The sequence below is a fragment of the Chionomys nivalis genome, chromosome 21 (assembly GCF_950005125.1).
Source record: "Chionomys nivalis chromosome 21, mChiNiv1.1, whole genome shotgun sequence".
NCBI classification, from domain to species: domain Eukaryota; kingdom Metazoa; phylum Chordata; class Mammalia; order Rodentia; family Cricetidae; genus Chionomys; species Chionomys nivalis.
The window spans coordinates 47,367,196-47,390,713 of record NC_080106.1 but is presented as its reverse complement, the minus strand read 5'-3'; the positions used below and the strand labels follow the sequence as shown (position 1 = coordinate 47,390,713).

Below are 23,518 nucleotides of genomic sequence, written 5' to 3'. Positions count from 1 at the left end.
TCTTTTCAGATGTTTCCTGGATGTCAGTAAATCTGAGGCTTGGATTTTCATTGTTGTTTTACACCTCAAGAAGTTTTATTTAGTTCTTACAGACATGTTAGTTTGCTTTCTGTGGCTTCCTAGTTTCCACACTTTTCTTCTTATTGTTACAGCACACAAACTTGTTATCAGTAATTGAAATATTCTCATATCTCACGGTTTTTGTTTTTAAGACTTGGTTTTGCTGTTTGCTATTCTGGTTCTTTTCCTCCATGACTTGTTCTGCTGTGGCTGACTTACTTCTATCTGTTGCTTTTGGGTTTCCCTTGGCAAGTTCTTTCTGAGAATCCCTAAGGGCCAAAGCAGGCATGGCTCTTCTTCTGCCTGGTGCAAATTGAGAAACCCCTCAAACTCAGGCTTAGGGTAAGGTTTAGGGTATCTCAGACCACCTTAGTGGTGCATGCATGTGAGCTCCTAAAACATTCCTAGGGAAACAATTTCTCCAAGTTGGTTTTTATCTCCCAGTGCAGCTTTCTCTGGAACTGAAGCAACTGCAACTGTGCCCGTGGACGCAAGCCAGGGCCACTGCCAGCTTAACCTTACCCTGAACAAGTCGCCCTCATAAACTTGGTTCATTGGGAGAAGAGTGTCCTTTTGGATCTTTACCTTGGCTTAGCCCTCGGCTGTAATTTCTGTTGTTGATCCTTCACAAGGACTAAAGCCAGTGTTTACCTGGTTCAGCAAACGTTCCCAGGACAGCAGCAATTTACCTCTGGCATTCCTTCTCCATTTAGGCTTTGTTGGAACTCCTTACTGTCTCACCGGGTCCTTATTGCTTTGAAGAATTTGTTTGATGTTAGCTACCCATCATTATAAGTTGTGTCCCCTCCACTCCCCGCCTTGGAAATGGGTGGTCTGGAAAACCTAGACAGCCTGCCATATTGTTAGAATGGTAATCTCCTTTATAATAATAATAAAAAATAAAACATACAAGTTTTGTCCCCTTTCTCAGTCTTCAAATATCTAGAAGATTTGAGGATATTTCAAATATCTTGGTGTTAGTATGAGGGTATGTATGCTTCTTACAGGGTGCTTTTGTGTTATCTTTCATTCTGTGTTGCCTGTTTTCGTTGTTGTTCTTCTGAGACAGCATGCTACTTACACCAGGCTGCCCGTGAACCAGGCTCCTCCTGCTGTGTCCTGCTGTAAACCTCGCATGGAGGCTAGGATGTGCCGCCACATCTGGGCTTAACTCAACAACTTCTATATTTTCTTTTCTCATAACTCGGCAGAGGGAGATTATTTCTTTTCTGTAATTTTTAGGAGGAAGTTATTTTTCTAATTTTTGAGTTGAATATTTCATTCAATTACTTTTTTATGCAATAGAAATACTTAACTGAATGATTTGAATTTTGGCTCGTCTGTGCACATTCCATCAGATTTATTAGTTCACATCTTTTACCCCCACAAGATCTACAATACACTTTTGATTTCTTTTTTTTTTTTTTGTTGCTGTTGTCCTAAGACACGGAGTAACTCATTTCTAAATGATTGGTTCACAACCACCACCCCCTGTTTAATTATTTTGTATTAATTTTTATCTTGTTTTATTAGAGAATAGAAATGTGGTCTGTTTGGAACCTTTTAAAAATATTTGCTAAGGTTTTAAGTTTAGTATGTAGTGTGTGTGTGCGTGTGTGTGTGTGTGTGTGTAAATGTGAATGCATGTGTGTCTGTGTCATAGCACGTAGTACGCTTTCTCATCAGGACTTCCACCCTGCAAATAATGACATGGAGACTTCTTGTTAATTATGGAAGCTAGTTCTTAGCTTAGGCTTTTTTTCTAACTAGTTCTTATGACTTAATTCACTTGTGATTTTAATCTACATTCTTCAATGTGGCTCAGTTACCTATCCTCAGTAGGGCATGTCCAACCTGTTCCGAGTCTATTGGCCTCTCTAGTGATATTTTGTTTGTATTGTAACAAATAAAGCTTACATCAGAGTGCAGAGCTAAGCCACCAGAGGCCAGAGAGTGGTGGCACACACTTACAATCCCAGGATTCACGAGACAGAGGCAGAGGGATCTCTGTTAGTACAAGGCCACCCTGGGCTACATGAGATTGAATCTGTCTAAAAGAGAAACAGCTCACACAAAGGTGATCCCAGCACTTGGGATCCCACGTCTTTAATCCCAGCACTAGGGAGGTGGAAACAGGAGCTCAATGCAGTTTAGGTTTCATGGAGACAGTTTTAGTCTGAGGTGCAGTGTGAGATGCAGTCTGAGGATTGCCCCTGAAGTCTGAGGATTCAGTCTGAGGAGACAGTGTGAGGACAGGATTGCTCCTTTAGTCTGAGCATTGGTAGAGGTAAAAGGTCTCTCTAGTGACTGGCTTCACTGCTCCTCTGACTCTTCAGCTTTCACCCCAATATCTGACTCTGGATTTTATTTATTAAGAACAATTAGAATTCTTGCTACAGGTGTCTCCCTCCACCTTTCTTCTTCCCAGAGTCCTCTGTGTCCCCGGAAGTTGCACCTAAGCTCTTCCTGTCTAGCTATTGGCCATTCACCTCTTTACTAAACCAATCGCAGTGACACATCTTCACACAGTGCAAAGAAATATTACACAATATTTCCCCCTTTTTGTTTAAATAAAAAAAGAAAAGGTTTTAACTCTAACATTATAATACCATATACAAAAAGAACATTTATCAAGTAAGGATCACATTCACAATGTCCAATCCATCCGTATTTGACAGATTTAGAGAAACTAATCTATTTTATATTCTATCTTGGCTAGTCCAATTTTTTTTGTTTTTGTTTTTTTTCCTAATTCACGTCTATCCTTTTATTACCAACCCAAAACTATCCTTTTAGACCCTCCAAAACACTTATTAGATAAACAATTTAAGCCTTTATTTTTCTCAACCTTATACACTTTATAAATCTTTTGTGATTTTCTTTCTTGAATTTGGTGACAATGAAAACTGTACCTATATCTGGCTCATCTTCAACCCCATCAGAGACCCGAGAATGATATAATATTACCTGAGTAAACAGGAAGTTCAGAGCAAACAACTTCCAAAACTACAGAAATGACAGAAGCAACTGGCTGTCTGGACAGTCATCCAAACTTCCTCTGCAAAATTGGGGCATCCATCTTTGTCCTAGGGGCCCAGAACATCTGACAGACTTTTCTGTGGAACAAGAATCTTGAGGAACTGTCCTACCTTGTCTGACAAAGTTTGGCAGTCACCTTCTTTTGTGTCCTTCTTGTCCAGTTTGAACAGCATACTGCAGCAGTTGAGGCAAGGGCAGTTTTTTTCCCCAATGGCTAGCTTTGCCACACAGAAAGCTAATTCCATATGGAGGTTCTTCGAGGCCCATCATCTTTTTTTTTTTTTTTTTTTAAAGTAAATTAGTGTGGCCAGGAGCAGACACATCTCACTCTCATGAAAAGTCTTATGTTATTAAAGCATTTTAAATGATGTATCTCTTCAAAGTGTTTGAAGCCCAGCTATCTATTTAAAATATATCTCTGTTTGACCTTGGAAACATACCTAACATGACTATAAATTTGATTGTTAAAAATGACTAACTACTTACCTGCCTTTCTTTATTATCCTAAATAGCTTTTAAGGACTAAAACTTTACATTTTTAAATGAGCTGCATAGATACAATATCTTAAACTAGAGTAGAAACATATATACAGTATAACAAAAATAACCTTAAATTCATATCAATATATAAAAATCCATCCCAATGTAAACTATTTGAGATTAATAGTTGTGTTATAGTTTAATATAGATTCAATAGTCTACCCTATTATCCTATCTTTTCCATATTCCCCTCTTTTTCCTCCCTGTTTCCTCCCTTACCACAACCAGTAACAATTTACAACCAACCTCCTGAAGAATGACAAACACTCATAACCCACCAAATGAGCAGTCACCCCAGCTCTTGGGAATGTGGGCATTGTATTCTTAAAATTACTTCCTCGTGGCAACTCTTGGGGACCCTGAGAAAATTGGGATATGATCAAGTCTTGGGAGAGAGAGCTGTATTATTTTTTGTTTAGGCTCTGGGTGATAGGAAAGTGTAGCACTTATCTGATGCCATGGCTGGATAGTCTGTGAGGCTGGACCATCTCAGCTCACAGCTTTGAAGTTGTTCTGGATGTAGAATTTTGAGGAAACTACAACAGGTATTCTGAGAGACTGGATCACCTAGGCTACTTGTCTTCACTGGTATCTTTTTTTTTTTAATGAAAGCACATAAACTTTTAAAAGTAATATATATATCTGTAGTAACACAAATATGGAACATGTGGTGTGCACAAATCAGTTAAAGATGATTTTTATTTTATGTTTAAACAGGAAAAAGGCAGCTGTCAACTTTATAAGTCCATTGTGACTATATAACCAAGCTTCTATCCATGCCGTACGAAAGGATGGCATGTGATAATGAGTCATGAGGACTCTGTAGCCAACAAGATTTATCAGGTCTCATGCAGTCTCAGAGATGTTCCCACAGTAGAGAGATCAGCACATGTGCCACCTGTCCTGTCGTCTTTCTTGACTTCTTTCTTCATGTCTGCAGCCAAGATTTCCAGGAGATTCCCCCCAATCAAATCTGATCTTCATTAATTCTGAAAAGAACTGCTAACTTTTTGTTTCCTATGGAAACAAAGGCAAAATCTCTCCACCAACACTGGTATAGGAGGGTCTTATTTCTAGTGTTTCTTTCATTGGTTGAATAAAGAAAACTGCCTTGGCCTTTTGATAGGGCAGCCCTTAGGTGGGCGGAGTAGACAGAACAGACTGCTGGGAAGAAGGGAAGTGTGGCAGACGGCATGCTTCTCCTGCCCAAGATGGACAGTGGTTAGACTCATGCCAGTAAGCCACAACCTTGTGGTGAACACAGATTAATAGAAATGGGTTAATCAAGATGTGAGAGTTAGTCAATAAGAGGCTAGAGCTAATGGGCAGGCAGTAATTTAATTAATACAGTTTTCTGTGTGGTTATTTTGGGGCTAAGCTAGCCAGGCAGCAGGATGCAGCCTGCCGCTCCTCCTACTACACAATACAACGTATTTTCTGACTTCCATTTTGAAGTTAAGACATTCTGAAAATATATAGGTTGGTTTAATTTAGCAGTTTACATAATCCAATGTCTGTCAGCAGCTATTGTTTTGTACATTAGCATTTAAAAACTTCAAAGTCAACAAAACACCATACAGGACTTAGACACCCTGTCTATTTTCCAGCTTTACATAGCTTATTTTTATATTACTTTACTTCCTCTTTGGAGACTTTATTATTTTTTAAACTCTACTTTGCTCTATGGCTATCTATACTCCTTTTCTTTCTTCAGCATCCAGGCACATTTTTAAACGCACTGCACCTTTTTAGAGGTTTTCTGTGTCTGGATCTAGCTTTACTGGCCTTACGAGGCACCTGCACCGTTCTCTGGCAGAGTGAGACAAATCTTAAACTGCCTTGTCAGCGGCTGCATGGCTCAGCTTAGCGGATGGCACTGGTGCATGGCCCTGGCAACTGGCTGCAGCCCACAGGCAAAAGCTGGGAGCTTTATTTCTGTACGCTGCTGAGCACTGGTCCTCCTGAGAGACTGCAGGACTAGGAAGCCACGTCTGACTCCTTGTCCAGATTTTTTCTTAGCTTTCTCAGGCCCTATGTTTGGATGTTTGAGGCCCCATATTGAGCACCATATATAGTATGCTTTCTGCTTGGGCCGTCTAGCCCACAAATAATGACAGGATGACTTCTTACTAATTATGAAAGCTTGTCCTTAGCTTAGGCTTTTTTCTAATTAGTTTTTATAACTTAACTAACCCATGATTTTAATCTACATTCTGCAGTGTTGCCTCTTCTCAGTAGGGCATGCCCAACCTGCTCTGAGTCTGTTAGCATCTGCACCTTTCTTCTTCCCAGAGTCCTCTGTGTCCCCGGAAGTCCCACCTAACCTCTTCCTGCCTAGCTATTGGCCATTCAGCTCCTTATTGAATCAGTCACAGTGACACATCTTCACAGGGTGCAGAGGAATATCCTGCATCAATGGCACACATGTGCTGTCAGAGGACAACCTGTAGGGGTCAGTTGTTTTCTTCCATCTCGTGGGTCGCAGGGATTGAGCTTGGGTCTCTAAGCTCAGAGGCAGGCACTTTTCCCTGCTGAGCTGTTTGCAGGCCCTAATTCTATGAGTTTTTAATACCCTGATGTAGTGTCAGTTCTACAAATCCTGTCAAAAAGGAATTGTCACATCATTCAAAGTATAAGTATAGATAGACTGGCAGGAATGTAGGTGTTAAACTTCAAAACTCTAATTTGACTGCACAGTGATGGTGCACACCTTTGGTCCCAGCACTCAGGAGGCAGAGGCAGGTGGATCTCTGTGAGTTCGAGGCCAGCCTGGTCTAGAAAGGGAGTTCCAGGACAGGGCTGTTACACAGGGAACCATTGTCTTGGAAAACTAAAACAAACCCCAAAAACTCTAATATGTTTTTGCCTCATTTATTAGCCAGGTAACTAATTCAAATAATAAGACTGTAAAATAAGAACTCTTCTGAGAAGGGACAGTGAGGTGACTCGGCAGGTAAAGGCTCTTGCCACCAACCTTGACAACCCAGACTTGATCCCCAGTATCCACCTGGGGAAAGGAGAGAACCAACTCCCACAAGTTATCATCTAACTTTCAGATAAAAAGTAATGACTTGTGTGTGCGTGTGCGTGTGTGTATGTGTGTGTGTATGTGTGTGTATACACGTGCATGCACACACACAAATGTAACTTAAAAATAATCTGTCCTAGGAGTAATATATTGAAGCATATCTAAATTTAAAGATGTCTCCCCTAATATCCCTTTAGCACACTTAACATTGCAGTGGCTAATGTACTTGGAAGAGTAGTGTCACAGTGAGACTTTTCACTCACTCTTGAATTTCCACTCCCTTGATCCCTTCCAGTGTTGAACACAAACTGAGTGGTTTCCTGTGTTGTGCACCTCCAGGGAGAATCGATGGCTGTTTGTTTGCAATCCTTTGGGCGGTCACATTATTTTTCCTAGCAACATTTCAAGGTATGTGTGTGTGTGTGTGGGGGTAATAATGTTATATCTAAATGGGACTTTGGAGAGCTTGTTATTTTCCCTCAATTACAAAGAAATCATAAACTGGGTTGGCGTGAAAGTAAACACATTTTTTATTTGGGCGTAGAACAGATTTAGAACCTAGGAGACAGGTGCAAACAAGCCCCCATCCAGGGGAAGGAAGTGTGGGGTTTTAAGGACAAAGGGGGACAATGGAGGGGAGGAACTTGTTTTGAACAGTTGATACATTTTACACCACTTTGGAACATTTCGCTTGGGGCTAGGAGGGCAATCGTGTTGCGCAGCGAGCGGCTGGTTTCCAGGGACTGTGTGGCGAGCACAGGGCAGCGGGGAGTCTCTCTGGAGTGGGCACTGCTGCAGCTGTGCTCTGTGGTCTCCAGCTGTGTCTCCTGCTGCAGGCAGTGGCTGAGGAGCCTGTCTCTACGAGGCAGACTGCAGTCTGTCAAGTGTTATCTCGCTTTCTTCTCTTTTGGTCAAACTGCGGCATTTAATTTTCTATCTCTCTCTCTTATCCCTACTCTAATTTCCTTTCTTTCTCCTTTTCTTAATCATTGTGTCAATAAGATTTTTTTTTATGTAAGAGCAATATCAATTCTTATAGGAAACTGGAAACAATATCTGTAAGTTAAGCAAGAGGGACTACAACCCTAAGGGCCCAAGAGTCACTGTAAATAATTTTGCTTGTTTTCCTCTAGCGTTTTTCTATAAATGCTTCAAGTGAGCACAACCTTTTCTGTGTATGCACATGTATGTACACGTGTGAAGGTGCAGAGGTTGACATCACATGTCTTCTGCTGCACTTCACCTTGGTTTTTGAAACAGGGTCTCTTCACTGAACTGAGCTGGCCTATTTAGCTACACTGGCTGGCGAGAGAATTCCAGCGGTCTCTGTGCCCTTAGCACTGGAACTATAACACATGCATGCGGCTCTGCCTGGCTTTTTTTTTTTTAATTTTTATTGCTTTGTAAATAATACCATTCAAAATTTCCACTTCCTCCCTCCTCCCATTTCCCTCCTGCTCCCCCACTTCTCCTCCTCCCTCCCCCTCCAGTCCTAAGAGAGGGCAAGGTTCCCTGCCCTGTGGGAAGTCCAAGGTCTTCCCCTCACTCCATCCAGACCTAGAAAGGTGTGCATCCAAACTAGGATCCCAAAAAGCCAGAACATGCAGTAGAATCAAAGCCCAGTGCCATTGACTTCTCAGTCAGCCCCAATTGTCAGCCACATTCAGAGTCCGGTTTGATCACATGCTCGTTCAGTCCCAGTCCAGCTGGCTTTGGTGAGCTCCCATTAGATCAGGCACACTGTCTCAGTGGGTGGACCAACCCCTCGCAGTCCTGACTTCCTTGCTCATCTTCTCCCTCCTTCTTCTCTTCAATTGGACCTTGGGAGCTCAGTCCAGTGCTCTGATGTGGGTCTCTGTCTCTATCTCCATCCATCGCTGGACGAAGGTTCTATGGTGATATTTGATAATCTGTCTGGCTTCTTAAAAGTTATTATTATTCATTGTATTTTATGTATGGGTGCTCTCTGTGTGTGTGTGTGTCACTCTCTGTCTCTCTCTTTCTCTCCTGTGTGTGTGCGTGAGAGAGAGAGAGAGAGAGAGAGAGAGAGAGAGAGAGAGAGAGAGAGAGTCTACTTAGTGTCCACAGAAGTCAGAAGAGGACATCAGCTCCCATGAAACTGGAGCTATGGTCATGAGCCACAATGTGGGTGTTGGGAATAGAATCCAGGTCTTCTGCAGGTACAAGTGCTCTTACCTACTGAGCGATCTCTGCAGCCCTGGGCCTGGCTTCGCTGTGGGTTCTGGGGCTCCAAACTCAGGTCTGCATGCTGGCTCAGTGAGGGCTTTCCTCGCAGGTCATCCCCCAGCCTGAAGAATAATGGTATGCAGTCTTGCCACTGTTAGGTCACAGCCATTTCCTGCTGTCGGAAAGGAGTCACAGGATCGTGTCTAAATGCCCGATGGTATCCTGTCACTCACTCGTTATTGTTTTAATGCTGGACTGTCATTTCCAGTGATTTTATGTCACCAGAGCTCCAGTGAATGTTTTTTGTTTTGTTAACATCCAGTGGATCTTGAACTTTGGGGAGAACATATCCCATATATGTGACCCTGGGTTTCTGATTCAGTAGTTGGGGGTTGAACCCAGGAATATGCATGTCTGCAAGCTGAGGTGATGCTGATTCTGATGTCCAAAATAGGAATTAAATTATATTGCTACATTGTAATAACGGAATGTGCAAAGATTTGTTTCAATGGTCTGTCCGGAAAATGCACTGTTGGTCTCTTCCACAGAGGCGTTACTTTGGATTTTGCAGGAAAAGATATAATGCTTTTCCTGGTAGGAAAAGGAAGCGGCTGTGGCAGGCTCTCTCGAGTCCAGCCACCAGCTTGCCCTTTGCTCGCTGTGGAATCTTACTGCTCCGCACTTCATCACTACCCAGCTGGTCTCACTCTGTTTTTAAAGTCACCTGCTGTCATTGAATTCACTTCCTTCCTGCGGAAAGTCTGACCTCTGTCCCACATACCTTCTGAATACAACGGTTCATCTCTTACCTCTTTATTTTTAACTTCTGTGAGTCAGTCACACTAAACCTTTTACAGCTGCAATCTTTTCATTCCTTATATTTGAAAAAATACACCTTGGCCTATCATCTTTTGTGGAGCCTCTCTTCTAAATTACATTTTAAAACCTTTAATTACACTCTATTGGCCTATTTAGGTCTGCATATTGATGATTTCTCTGGCACCGCCAGTGGGAATTTTGAGCAACAGTGGAAAATCTATTAATCGGGTGCCACGCTAGTCCATGACGTCTCCTAGAAAGATTGTGTTGAATCGCATGAGTAGGGGGTCAGAACGGCTTTGTTATACTTGATGTTGCAAACATCAAGTATGGGATAATGGAGTCGACATGAGCCTGGTAATGATCACACTCTCTGGGTCCAATGCTTAACATGACGGACAGCTTCCCGATGTAAAATGTGGACTCTAGTAGCATCTGCTTTCCCAGGATACTGGGAGGAGCAGTTGATAGTAGGCGATAGTGACCATCCCGTAACTCCGTCCTCAGTTGGGAAAGTGTGGACAAGCCATTACACTTAGTCTCCCCTTCCCGGTCAGACTCACCGTGGGAAGAATTTCAGAACAGAAGGCATCCCCAGAGACTGTAGAAAACTGCATCAGAATAGAATTGTCTTCAGAATGAGCAGTCGTTAGCATAAACCAGTGCGAACAGAAACAAAAGTAACAGCTCAAAATTGCTTCCTTAGAAGGGAAGGGGACATGAGGTTATCTTCAGAACACTATCCCAAGTAGACTTTAGAGCTCGAAAGACGGTTAAAAGTGCTGGCTGCTCTGCCAGAGGTCCTGTTTCAGTTCCCAGCATCTAGGTGCATGTGCGCGTGCACACACACAATTAGTATTTTTAAAATGAAACTCGAAAAGTAATCTTGCTAAATTAAGCATGATTGACAGTCAAGCAATAAGGAGAAAAAAATAAGTAAAACCTTTCAAGAGTCAAAAAGTACTATTAACATTAAGAATTATTTATAATCCCAAATCTTCCTTCAGATCTATTAAAACAAAGCTTGTATCTTCATAAATCCCGGGAAGAGATTCAGTTAGCCCAAAGCTGGATGTTGCAATTTTTCCTTAAGAATGATTTTTAAGTATTTTGTTGGAATAATGGGGTGACAGAGAGTTAGCCAGTGGAGGAAATCCTAGGGGCTCCCTCCTCGAAATCATCTCTCTCTGAACACCATGAGACATCTGGCAACCGGAATCGGAGTTTGCAAACGGTAGTTCTGTGGGTTCTGTTCTGCCATCAGGCACATGAAGTCTACATTCTGTCGGCTCTCTAAATGCAGCGAAAGAAGCATTCTGTTTTATCAGCTGCAGCCATCAGTGGGGAGGAATGCAAGAAAGGACAATTTCGTGGACTTTAAATATGCTATAATTCTACTTCTGGGACAACATCAGAGGTTAAACAGCCAGCTCCAGTGTTCACAGACTGGTCCTGGCTCAGAACAGACCCAGGCTGGTGAACCTGGCTGGAAACTGGTACTGAAAATCCCACACTCCTTTCCCATATTCGTCTGCTGGCAGAGGCCCCAACCTCAGTGTCAGTCTGAACCTCCGAGGCCAACAATCTGCAGTGTGGCATTACTTTGTTTATTTGAATGTTTTCATTTCACCAGCTTTGCAGTTTCAGAATACAGCCCCTGCCTTCATTAAAAGCATTTAAAAGTATTTTAAATATTTAAAAAAATTTAAAAACAGTATTTTAAGTATTTAAAGTATTTAAGCATTTAAAAACAGTATTTTAAATACTGTTTTAAAATTTCAAGTCCCAATTGCTCCTTGTTGGCATGTGGAAACACACAGTGTCTACCCTGTGACCTAGCATTAACTCCAGCAGAATTTAAGAGACTCCCTGTACATACAGCCTACAGGGACAAGTAACTCAGACTTGTCTGCACTGAGCTGTGAGTAGCTTAACTGCCTTCCTTTCTAATCTTCCGTCTTTGGAAGACGTGGGAGAACCCAGAACAAAGTTCAACAGAAGTTGTATGGGCAGACAGCCTCATTTTATTGCCAGTCCCAGGACAAACTATCGGTGAATAAGCATTCTGGTGGCTGCTGGTCATTCACAGACGTCATTATGCAATAAAGTTCCTGATTTCTAGTTCTACAGTTGTTTTCATCAGGAGTTGGAAATACAGATTGGGCTGGGTGGTGGTGGCGCATGCCTTAAATCCCAGCACCAGGAAGGCAGAAGCAGGCAGATCTCTGTGAGTTTGAGGCTAGCATGGTCTAAAAGTGCTAGTTCCAGGACTAGCTCCAAAGCTGCAGAGAAACCTTGTCTTGAAAAGCTAAAAAAGAAAGAAAGAAAGAAAGAAAGAAAGAAAGAAAGAAAGAAAGAAAGAAAGAAAGAAAGAAAGAAAGAAAAAAGATTGGGTTCATTGCTGCTGGAGTGTTAGTCTCTCTGGCTCTCTCTCCCTTGAATACCTGACTGGACTTCAGCTGGCCTAGGCAGGCTTTGAATCTCTGATAATGCCTAACTTTCCTGAGAAGCTGGAGTTACCAATCTGTGCCATCAGGCATTTGAGTTATTTATGTTAGGTGAAAGTTACATTTTGGAATAAATCCCATGTGCCTGTTACATTTTTTTTTTCTATTTTGTTTAGGAATTCTGTACCTGTTTCTATGTGGTACTTGTTGGTGACTTGTTTTTCTAACATCTCAGTTTTTATAATATTGTGTTATCATTATTCCCTCCTTTTTCCAGATTTATGTAAGACTGACATCATAAGTCCTTTAAATAGTCAACTATCCTCCTGGCCATAACAAACAACTGGTAACCAACCTCCCTAAACAATGACAAATACCCATTATCCACTGAACAACCAAAAACCAAATCCCCACCTCTTGGTAATATAGGCACCGCATTCTTAAATTTACTCCCTGCTGTCTAGGAGGGATGGTATATTTAGGGAATCCTGAAAAGAAAAATTGGGGTTAATTATCAAGTCCTGGGAGAGGAAGCTGTATCATTTGTTGTTCAGTCTCTGCATAATGGGAAAGTGCAGGGCTCGTCCCAAGTCCTGGCTAGAGTAGTCTGTTAGAATGGATCATCTCAGCTAGCCACCCCAAAATTGTTCTGAGCAGTTTGTAGTTCAAAAGCTGATCTTTAGTGGTATTTTTTTATCTTAGTGGTGTTATCATAGTCCTAGAAGAATCATCATTGTGGGGTTCCATCCTCGTTTTGGAGACTTCAAAGGTCACTGTTAGGCATGCTCATGGTTCACTGCAAAAAACCTGATAGAAGCTCAAACTCAAACCATGTGCAGGAATGTAGATGAAACCTTTTTCTAGAATTAGTACTCCATATGAATAACAATATCATGACAAAATGTTTAGAATATAAAATATGTATTAATCTTATAAAATTTATACTATAAGAAAAGCTGTTAAAGAGTCAATATAAAACTAAAGAACTATGAGATTAGTGACAATAGAATAGTCCCTAAACATTTGTTTTTCTTCTGTGCCATATCAGGTGGTTCTTCTGACATGAGACAGAGTTTGGATTTCACTTTAATGAGCATGCTTGGGTTTAGAGGAGAGAGCCACACTCCAACTAAAGCCAGCTTTAGTCTTTAACTGGACTGGGACTACAGAAAGACCATGTCTGTAGAGAATAGCAGAAACAAAGATTTGGGAAGATATATAAAATTTTATTCTTTGGGAAACGTCATATACCAATAGGCCAATTTACTCATTTTCTTGAGACAATTTTTATGGATGATTTGTTCTTTTTTCTTCAGATGTCTCATTTGTCCAGTGGTCTTCAGATTCCCTAGCTGGACACCTTTATTCTCCTGAAAAGAAAGAAAAGAAACCCTTCTCCAACTTTATCTTTGAGGAGATTCTCTTTCTGAAAGTTATATCTGATCAAATGAAAAGGACTTGTTAGTTTTATAGGTTAATTTAGATTAAGTGGCCATGCTGTTTGATGAACTATCATCTCTTCTAATTAAGAGGTGTCTCTTGTTCAAGTCTAATCTTTATCAATCTTGATGGTATCCATAGCTATTATTCTCCCCTGGAAACAAAGGCAAAACCCCTTCTCTATGTAACACATATCCTAGTTTCTGTTCTGAGGTCAGCACATCATTAAAGTATACCAACTGATTTATTTCCTTAGCTTTTTCTATTATCCAATGTCTCTCTGCAGCTGGTGTTCCTTTCTCACTAGCATTTAGAAAATTTAAAGTTAATAAAGCATTATTTAATCTATTTCTGGGGGATATTTATCATCCCTTTCTGTTTATTTAACATATGCTTTAAAATTTGATTTGATCTTTCTATAATTGCCTGGCCTATAGGATTGCACAGTATACCTATAATGTGCTTTATATTATAATAAGCAGAAGTGTTTTATTTTCTTAGAGACATATGCTGGAACATTGTCTGTTTTTATTTGTACATATATAACCATGATGGCCATAAATTCTAGCAAGTGTGTAATTACTGAATCAGCCTTTTCCAAATTTAAAGCAGTTGCCCATTGAAAATCTAAATAGGTATCAATGGTGTGGTGTACATATTTTAGTTTTCCAAATTCTCAAAAATGGAACACATCCATCTGCCAGATTTCATTCCTTTGAGTATCCTTTGGGTTACTTCCTGCAGGTAATGGTGTTTGGTTATATAAAGAACAAGTGGGATATTTTCTTATGGTTCTCTTGTCTTGTTTCCATGTGATGTAAATGTCTTTTCTTAAACCTTTGCTATTGATGTATATTTTTAGTAAAATTCTGAAGCCTTCTGCACATTTCGAATCAATAATTGATTTCTGCATTACCTTGTGCTAGAGTATCTGGCAGACCAATATGGGACTGGATGTGTTATAAATACATGGGATGATTCCTATTCCTGATTGTATCCTGTAACTGAATAAATAATAAAGTCAATTTTGTATCAAATGGTATAAATTCAGCAGTTTCAATATGCAAAACAACTCTTTATGAATATTGCAAATCAGTAAATATGCTGAGAGGTTCTTTAAAATCCCTTAGTACCATGAGAATAGCATATAATTCTGACTTTTGGACAGAATCATAAGGTCTTTGATGCATTTTACTTAAATTTTGTAACCTGCCTTTCCTGATTTATTTGCATTTTGTCCTGTACAATTATTTTGTCCTGTACAATGTGAGGAAGGATCCAGTTCATTCTATTTGTAAGTTGAATTCTCTTGCTTTTGGGATAGTTGTTGTTAATCTATCCCCCAAAAAATACCACAAACTCTTTGCCAGGGTTCACTTTCTTCTTATAATTTGTCAACTGCATCATTATTAAAAAAGGTACTATAATTCTACTGGGTCTATTACTGCTAATTGATAAAGTCTCGTTTTCCTTTTAGAGTTAACTCAGAGACTTTTTCCATGTAAGTGTTAAATTTTTTACTCAGTTTATATGGTTAAAAGATCCATTCTAAAACAATATCTTCCCTCTGCATTAAAATTCCTATAGGAGAGTGTTTGAAGGATAATATGACCAGAATGCAGTTACGATTCAGATTTCAATTTCTCTTCAAATCTCTGGAAATCAGCTCTCCTATCCAAGTATCATCATGGTCATGAGATTCAATTATTAATTGTATCTTGAATCCATTCCTCTAAGGATGCTGACCTTGCCTTTAATGGCCTAAATATTCTTTTGCATTGAGAATTAACGTTTTCAAAATCCAGAGATTTAATTATTTGTCTAGTTTCTGAATTTGGTATCAGTCTATTTACTACTAATGTCAATCTTTGTAAGAAATCCATGAAGGTTTCTTTTGGGCCCTGTATGACTTTAGTAAGTGGTTCAATCTTCTTTCTTACTTCTTCAGTTATGTTCCAAGCATTCAATGTTGCTGCATGGCATAAAGCCAGGGTGTGGCCATCATATAAGGATTGCCTTTCTATAGTAGCATAATTTTCTTCTATGAGCGTTTGATCTTTGGAGATTTCCATATCTCTAGCTTTACTCCATTGTTCAATAGTCTTAGCCTCTTCTCTGAACTAGGTGCTCCATTGTAATTGTGGATCAGGCTCTTTAACCTTTAACACCTTTAACCAATCTATCCAGTCTTTAGGGAAAATTCTATTACAAACTGACCATGAGTTTATCATTTGCTTCACGAAATGTGAATGCATGCCACATGAGACCATTGCTTCCCTGGATCTCCTTAAATCTAACATTGGCACATGAGTCCATTATGTTCTTATTCTATCATTTGGCAATTCCTTTAAGGTTACTGGAGACACTAAGGTTGGTTGTTTGAAAACCTTCGATTGTTCCTCTTTATTCTTACAATGTAGTGCTGAAATTGGCTCTCTATTAAATTCGTCTGTCTGGATTTGAACATCTCTATGATGTTTTATTAAGTTTTTCCAAGGCCTGCATCTTAGATTAACCTTTGTAATAGTGATAAGACAAAGATGATAATGCTGATGATGTTTACAACTGACATTACATAAGTCTCACCTAAATTAGATGTCCTCTCATTTAATCACTCCATTTCCAAACTGTCCAGCATATTAACATACAGAGACACAAATCCCTCCAAGTGTAATGGTGTTTCCCATTTTTAAATGTTGGAAAAACTTTCTCCTTTAAATAATTCCTCCCTTTAAAAATTTCTAATTGTCTTACCAAATCTGATGATGATGTTGATGAAGATGTGAGGCTTATTGTTGCTGCGTAGAACAGTAAAAACTTGACTGGGTTTCAGGGCAGCAACCTAGTTTGGCAGCAGCTAGAGGAAGAGGTTCAGTGAGTGCCCTTCTGGAGAGAAAAAGGAAAACCTAGTAAGTAAGGCTGCGTGTAGCTCCAGCTTATCCTGGCAGCGGAAAAGCCACAGGCAAACCGCTTTTTGGTGAATTTGTATCCCAAAAGTTGGATGCCAAATGTAACATGAATAATAACAACTTAGAGACAGATATTGGGGTTCAACCTGAAGATCAGAAAAATAAAGCAGTCAGCCACTGTCTCTTACCTCTACGAAGGCATAGACAGACAAAGGAGTGGTCCTGCAATGCTCTCCACCAACCTCAGACTCCCCTCTCCACTGAGCTTGTTTCTTCCCCTTTCTAATCCACCCAGCCATAATGTTCCTGTCTCCACCTCCCTAGGGTTGGGATTAAAGGTGTGTGATCCCAAGGACTGAGATTGCTTTTATGTGAGCTCTGTTTCTCTTTTAGACAGATTCAATCTTGGGTATCCCAGGGTAGCCTTGATCTATCTGCCTCTATCTCCTGAGTCTTGGGATTTAAGGTGTCACCACTCCCTGGACTGTATGGCTGACTAGTATGGCTACTTTGCTCTCTGATCTTCAGGCAAGCTTTATTTATTAAAACACAAATAACATACCAGCGTAGTTTTTAATGAATTTATTCACTATCTGGTTTTATTGCTCTAAATTACTTTGTAATATTCTTGTCTTACAGTTGTACTTAGGACTTTTCCAGCATAGGACTTTTCCAGCATAGTAAGTTAGCAAAGTTGAGGGAGACAGCCGAGTGCATGGCAGGATGCTTAGTACTGCCCTGGCTTCACCCAGTCCCTTAATAACAGTGCACTGACTGTGACGACCAAATATGGCCCCATTATGAGCATGCCCTGGCACTGAGTCAGCTGAAGGGTCTTGCTCACGTCTGTAGACTAGTGTTCGATTCCTCCAGATATGACTAATTTGTCTCTTTTATCCTTATTCTTCTGATAGTTTCACTAGAATTTTGCAGTGTACAGAAACAGGTTGCACACTAACTTGTCCCATGCCCCACAGTTATCTGGCCGTGTCTTGGATGCTTTAATTTTTTTCTTCATGTTTTTCTATTAAAGGCTTTTTAAAAACAATATATCTGTCTATAAGAATACTTCAGCTAAACTGCATAAATTCTGAGATAAAGATGATGGATAATAGTTATTGTAGAAGGAGCTGTGGGCTGTGTTCCTGCTGCCCCAGCTCATGGTTGCCTGGCTAGCTTATGCCCTGAAATAATTACAAGGAAACTGTATTCTTTTAAACACTGCTTGGCCTTTTAGCTCTAGCCCTTACTGACTAATTCTCATATCCCGATCAACCCATCTCTAATAATCTGTGTAGCATCAGTCTTACCAGGAAAGATTCAGCATGTCTGACCTGGCGGCTTGCTTCATCGCTTCTGGCTCTGAGAGGAGCTGCCCTGCATCTGAGCTCACTTCCTCTTCCTCCCAGTTTTCTATTCTGTTTACTCCACCCACCTAAAGGCTGGCCAATCAAATGGGCCAAGGCAGTTTCTTTATTAGCCAATGACCTTCCTCCATCATTTCCCCTTTTCTGTTTAAACAAAAAAAAAAGGCTTTAACTTTAACATAGCAAAATTACATATAACAAAACAGTTATCAAGTAAAAATTACAATATTTACATCTATTTTATCTTTATCATAACTAAGGAAAACTATAACTGTAACTATCTATTCTTCAACTCCATCAAAGACTCGAGAAGGATACAATATTACTCAAGCAAACAAAAAATAAGCAACTTTCAAACTCTAGAAATGACAGAGACATCTCGCTGCCCGTACAGTCACCCAAAGTTTCTCTGTACCGTTGGGGCATCCATCTTCGGCCTACAGGCCCATAGTTTCCAGCAGACATTTCCATGAAACAGAAAATTTCAAAGGCAGTTCAGTCACTATCTGCTGTGTCCTGCAGAATGTCTCGCAGACTCCTTCATGAATCAGGAACCCCGAAAAATCATCTCACCTTTAGGCAATTTCAGTAGTCCTCTATCTGCAGGTTCTCTGTGTCCAGTTTATACAATAGTCCAGGCAAGAGCAGTTTCTTGCCCAAATGGCTATCAAACTCCATAAGGTACCTCTTCGATGCCCATCTTCTTTCTTCTTGAAGTAGATTGGTGCTGCCAGGAGCAGACGTGTCTCACTGTCATGAAAAACCCTAAGTTATTAAAACATTTAAAATGCCATATTCTATAATCTTTGAAAGATATGAAGAATGCCTATCTAAAATATATCTATGTACATCTAGAAAATCTTAACTAACATGACTATAAACTTGACTATTATAGATAACTATTCATTAACAACTTATATACATTACATTTTTAAGTGAACTACACAATCACAATACCTTAATCAATATCAGAAATACATATACATATAATAAAATTGACCTTAAATTAATATCAGTAAACCAAGATTCATATCAATGCAAATTATTCACATCTATATCATCTCCCCCTTTAAATGTAAAAGAACATTTATAAACAATATATGGGAACATGGGCGCAGTTTTTTCTCTCCAAACTGCTTCCTGCTGAATGGGGGCGCTGTTAATCAAGTCTTTCATGGTATAACCTGTCTGCTAGGTTCCTCTCATTCAGCAGTCGAGTGAAGTAATTTTTTGAAGGTGTTCACAGCAATCTTTCAGGAGGACGTGGTCTATCATACCATATTGTGATAGAAGAAATCCACAGCATCTCATCTTCTGTGAAAACAAAAGAAGAAACTCCTTTCCAAAGCATCATGTCCTTAGATCCAAATTCTGAAGTCAAGGTATTTTGAAAATATCTATCTTGGATTAGTTCAGCAGCATTTATAAACAAATATCTTTTAGCAGCTGTTGCTCCTTCCTCAGCATTCAAACAATTCAAACAGAGCATAATAGCATATAGTATCAAGATTCTCATTGTATTTTCCATCATTGTGCGGCTTTATTTTAACCTCTATTTTGTTTATTTTTACTTTTATTTTAATATTTTCTGTATATCTTTGTCCTGGAATAACTCTGTAGACCAGGCTGTCCTTGAACTTTCAGAGATCCTTCTGTGTCTGCCTCCCAGGCATTGGGATTAAAGGTGTGTGCTACCACACCTTGAAGTCACAGAGGTCAATCTCCCTCTGCCTCCAAAGTGTTGGGATTAAAGGTGTATACTACCACACCCAACTACCCTCTTTCTTCCTTATTATTGTTTTTTTTAAAGAACTTTAACATTTAGCCTGCATATATTTTTAAGTACACTGTAAATCATTTAAAGGTTTTCTTTGTCTTTGAATCTCTCTTTACTGTATCTCTCTCTTTTTCTGACCACACGAGCCTTTAAATTACTGAGCAATATGGGTAGGATTAAAGCCGTGGCTTTGCCAGCTAGATCCAGCCCATTCCTTAGCTTTCCAGCCTCACGGCGGAGGTACCGGCTGTAGCCATGTTTATCACCACAACTCTGTGGCGTTTCAAGGTCCTTGCCAGCAAACAAGCTACAACACTCAAATGCTCTCTCTGTAGCTGACCTCCTGCCTCAGAGTCAGAGTTTGCCCTGGCAGGACGGACCAGAATGCCAGCATTTTAAAACAGCACAACTTTTTTCCTGCTACGGCTGAAAACAAACAAGCATGCAGTCAGCTTTTATCAATACCATTTAAATGTTTCGTGGCAGGACCTCTTAATGAGCTGCAGGATTTTGCAGCTAAAGCTGAGTCAGGAAGCCTCTCTTAGATGAGAGCGCTTACTTTCCTCTAGCAAGCAGAGCAGACCCGAGAAATTGCTGCTACCAAGAAAACATGCTGTACTCTATTCTTTCCCAAGCTTTCTCAGGCTTTCTGTGGATGCAGTTATCCACGTGGGCACCATTGGAACACAGCCCACAGCTCCTTCTACAAGTTATGGACAATATGTTTATCCTTAGCCACAGAATGGGAACATTAGTGTTGTTCCAACAGGGTGGCTTGCATAGGATAACCCGTGTCAATCTCATATGAGCTTAGACAAGAAACATAATGACAGTATTAGTCTCACTCATAAATACAGATGCAAAAGTCCCACACAAAATGCCATAATAAAGTTGAAAGAAAAAAAAGAATAAATTGGGAAAGAATACTAACATAACTACACAATAAAATTCCGTTTTATTAAATATATCTCCCCCAGTGAGCAGATACAAATTCCCAGGTGGGCAGCATAAGTATTCTTTTTGCTCTTCTTACTGATGGTCGGCCTGCTACAGCCAGGATCTTAACCAGGACAGGAAAACCCGGGAGAAGTTCCCACACCTCTCGAGTACTCACCTACTGCCACCTGCTGGGAGGCAGAAATGAGCCCGGCCTCCTGCAAAGGTCACAAGGATGACCTTGGATATAAAGTTCTGTCTACTCCATAAACCTGAACATAAAAAAAAAATGCCTTTGGGCCTGAAAGAAATAAATAATTTTAGGATAAATTAATTACATACACAACGAGACGTGAATATAAAATGGAGACTACATTCTTTTGCACACATAGAAACTAGATGGCATCTTTGCACTTCTCATAAGTGGTTATAATGCAGTTCCTTAAAATGCTGAACTTCAAAAGTATCGATTAAGTGTTCACTTAAAGATAAATACTGGTTACTAACTATTTGACTTGGGCAATGGAGAAATGAAGTGCTTAAGAACAGATAAGTAAAACAAAACCAGTTAATCTAAAGATGTAGTAATGATTGTCATAGGCAGAATAAAAACCATTCTCTGTGGCTTACAGAACAGACTCAGTTTCCCTGTTGTGTTCTTTAAACATGCTAAGGGTGGAAGTAGGCTACATACAAACACAATGCCAGCCTATAAAATGGCATGAGCATGTTTGCGTTTTGCTATCCCGAGTTCCATTTTGTACCTTGTACAGCATCTGAAACATGGCAGCTACTCAAATATAAATATGTTGGAATGAGTATTTAAAAAGCCATACTGACCAATTATAAAAATTTACAAGTCTTGCTGGGCGGTGGTGGACACCTCTAATCCCAGCACTCAGGAGGCAGACTCAGGCGGATCTCTAGGAGTTGAAGCCAGCCTGATCTATAGAGCTAGTCCCAGGACAGCCAGGGCTGTTACAGAGAGAAACTGTCTCGAAAAACCAAACAAAACAAAAAGAACAGGTCTTATTATACTTTTTATAGCGTGCCACACACAGCACTGACCATGACCATCAGACAATGTACATTACTTTGGTTGAATTCCCATGCCTTCGTATATGGAGTTAAATATGATACCTGTAATAACGAGGTCATTTCTAAGCCCTTCCCACAGCTCTTAGACATGCACAGCATTTCTTAAGGTCAGTTGATAAGAAAACTACTATATTTTAAATTTTATTTCTTATATGTGATGTTTAATTAAATAATTGTTAGGCAGGATGTTTCCCCAACTTTTAATTTTCAAAAATATTTATTTTTATGTTGTCTGTAAGCATGTATGTGCTATACATATGTGGCTGATGTCCAGAGGTCAGAAGGGGACACTGAGTTTTTTGGAACTGGAGTTACAGACAGTTGTGAACTGCCTGCGGGGTGCTGGGAATCCATTTAGCTTCTCTGCAAAAGCAGCAAATATATTCTTAGTCGCTGAGCCGCTGCTCCAGGCCCAACACTTTATTTTTAAACACTTCAAACTTATGGTGAAAGAGTGAACATGTGCTGTCACTTAAATGACCTGTTTTTAACACAATGCCCTACATTTTCTGTCTTCCTACACTCATTCTCGATTAACGTGAAATTTGTAGATCTCATGACCTCAGACCTACTTGATTGCACATGGATAAGAGACAAAAATGATTCTTTTAAAAAAGATAATTTCTGAGAAATCCAGGTCAATAATGTGTCTTCGTGTTTAAAATTTTTAAATCCTTTCTGCTACGAAAGATTGCTCAGTTTCCTTAGATATAATCATTTTGGTTCAGTTGTTACTTTTTACGATACTGACATTTTTGAAGTCCAAATAAAGCCAGTTTTGAATTTTTCTTTCTGGCTTTTAACAACAGGATTCAGGCTAAACTATTTCAGAAGAGTGTTGCATATAGGTGGAAATCTCAAAGGCAGGTTCCATTTCCCTGCGCACTGGTGACACCAGCACTTCTGCTTCCTGAAGCAGCTATTAATATTTTCCAAAGGAGTGATATTCCCGAACAGCTGGGGAACACTCGATCTTTAAAAAGCAACATGCACGCAAGCATTTTAGAGTTTGAAAAAAAAAACAACAAAAAACAGGTAAAGGCTAAGGATCAGGTAAGTTAGCAAACTTCCTCACAAACTTGTCCTTTGTCAAAATAGAAAAAAATACTATGTAGATCATCTTGATTTCAATATGAGAGGAACTTTCCCCTAAAACTCCTGGACTAATCTACAACCACTTCACCACTTGTTACATAGTGTATGCTTTAATTTTTCAAAAATTAGTCAAAAATTAGTTACAGCAGGGAGCCATAGGGCACACCTTTAATCCCAGCATTTGGGAAGCAGAGGCAAGTGGATCTCTGTGAGTTCGAGGCCAACCTGGTCTACAAGAGCTAGTTTAAGGCCAGTCAGAGGCTCTGTCTTTAAAACAAAATTACCATTCCGCCCCAAGCCAAGATAGAAATAGGTGAGGTCCTTTCCGACGAGAGCCTGCCCGCCCCAGGCGACTTCCTCGGGCATTGCTGAGGCCGTGAGTGCAGGCTCCTCCATGTGAGGCCTGTTACGAAAAATTACTACGAATGAATCAGTTTAAAAACGAAAACTGCGGGTCCTTCAGCCACTTAAACTCCGTCATTGTTCAGACTTGCACTTCGGCTGGGGGCGGAGCGGTTACCGGTCCTAAGCTTCCCGGGACGGGAGGAGGGGGCTTGGGCACCGCAGCCGCCGACGCCAGGTCGCTCCCGGGAAGGGAAGAGCCGAGCGGACAGCGCCACCAGCGCCGCCGTCCCCGCCCGCGCCCCGCCCCGCCCTGGCGGACCACCCGTCCCGCGCATGCCCCCACCGCCACGAGACAGAACGCCCACCCGCGTGTCTGCGCTTGCGCGGGGGTCACGTTGCGCCTGCGTGCGGCGTGCGGCGGAAGGGGCGGG

At 40.4% G+C, this 23,518-nt stretch overlaps 1 long non-coding RNA gene across 1 annotated transcript; it reads right to left on the bottom strand.

Annotated features, from left to right (window-relative positions):
* Positions 1 to 13,382: 13,382 nt before the first annotated feature.
* On the bottom strand, positions 13,383 to 18,735 carry LOC130863659 (uncharacterized). The gene is made up of 3 exons (XR_009055743.1): positions 18,410 to 18,735; positions 16,315 to 16,446; positions 13,383 to 13,490 (listed from the first exon to the last, which is right to left on the bottom strand). It is a non-coding gene; the product is annotated as an uncharacterized LOC130863659 (long non-coding RNA).
* Between the last annotated feature and the right edge of the window lie 4,783 nt (positions 18,736 to 23,518).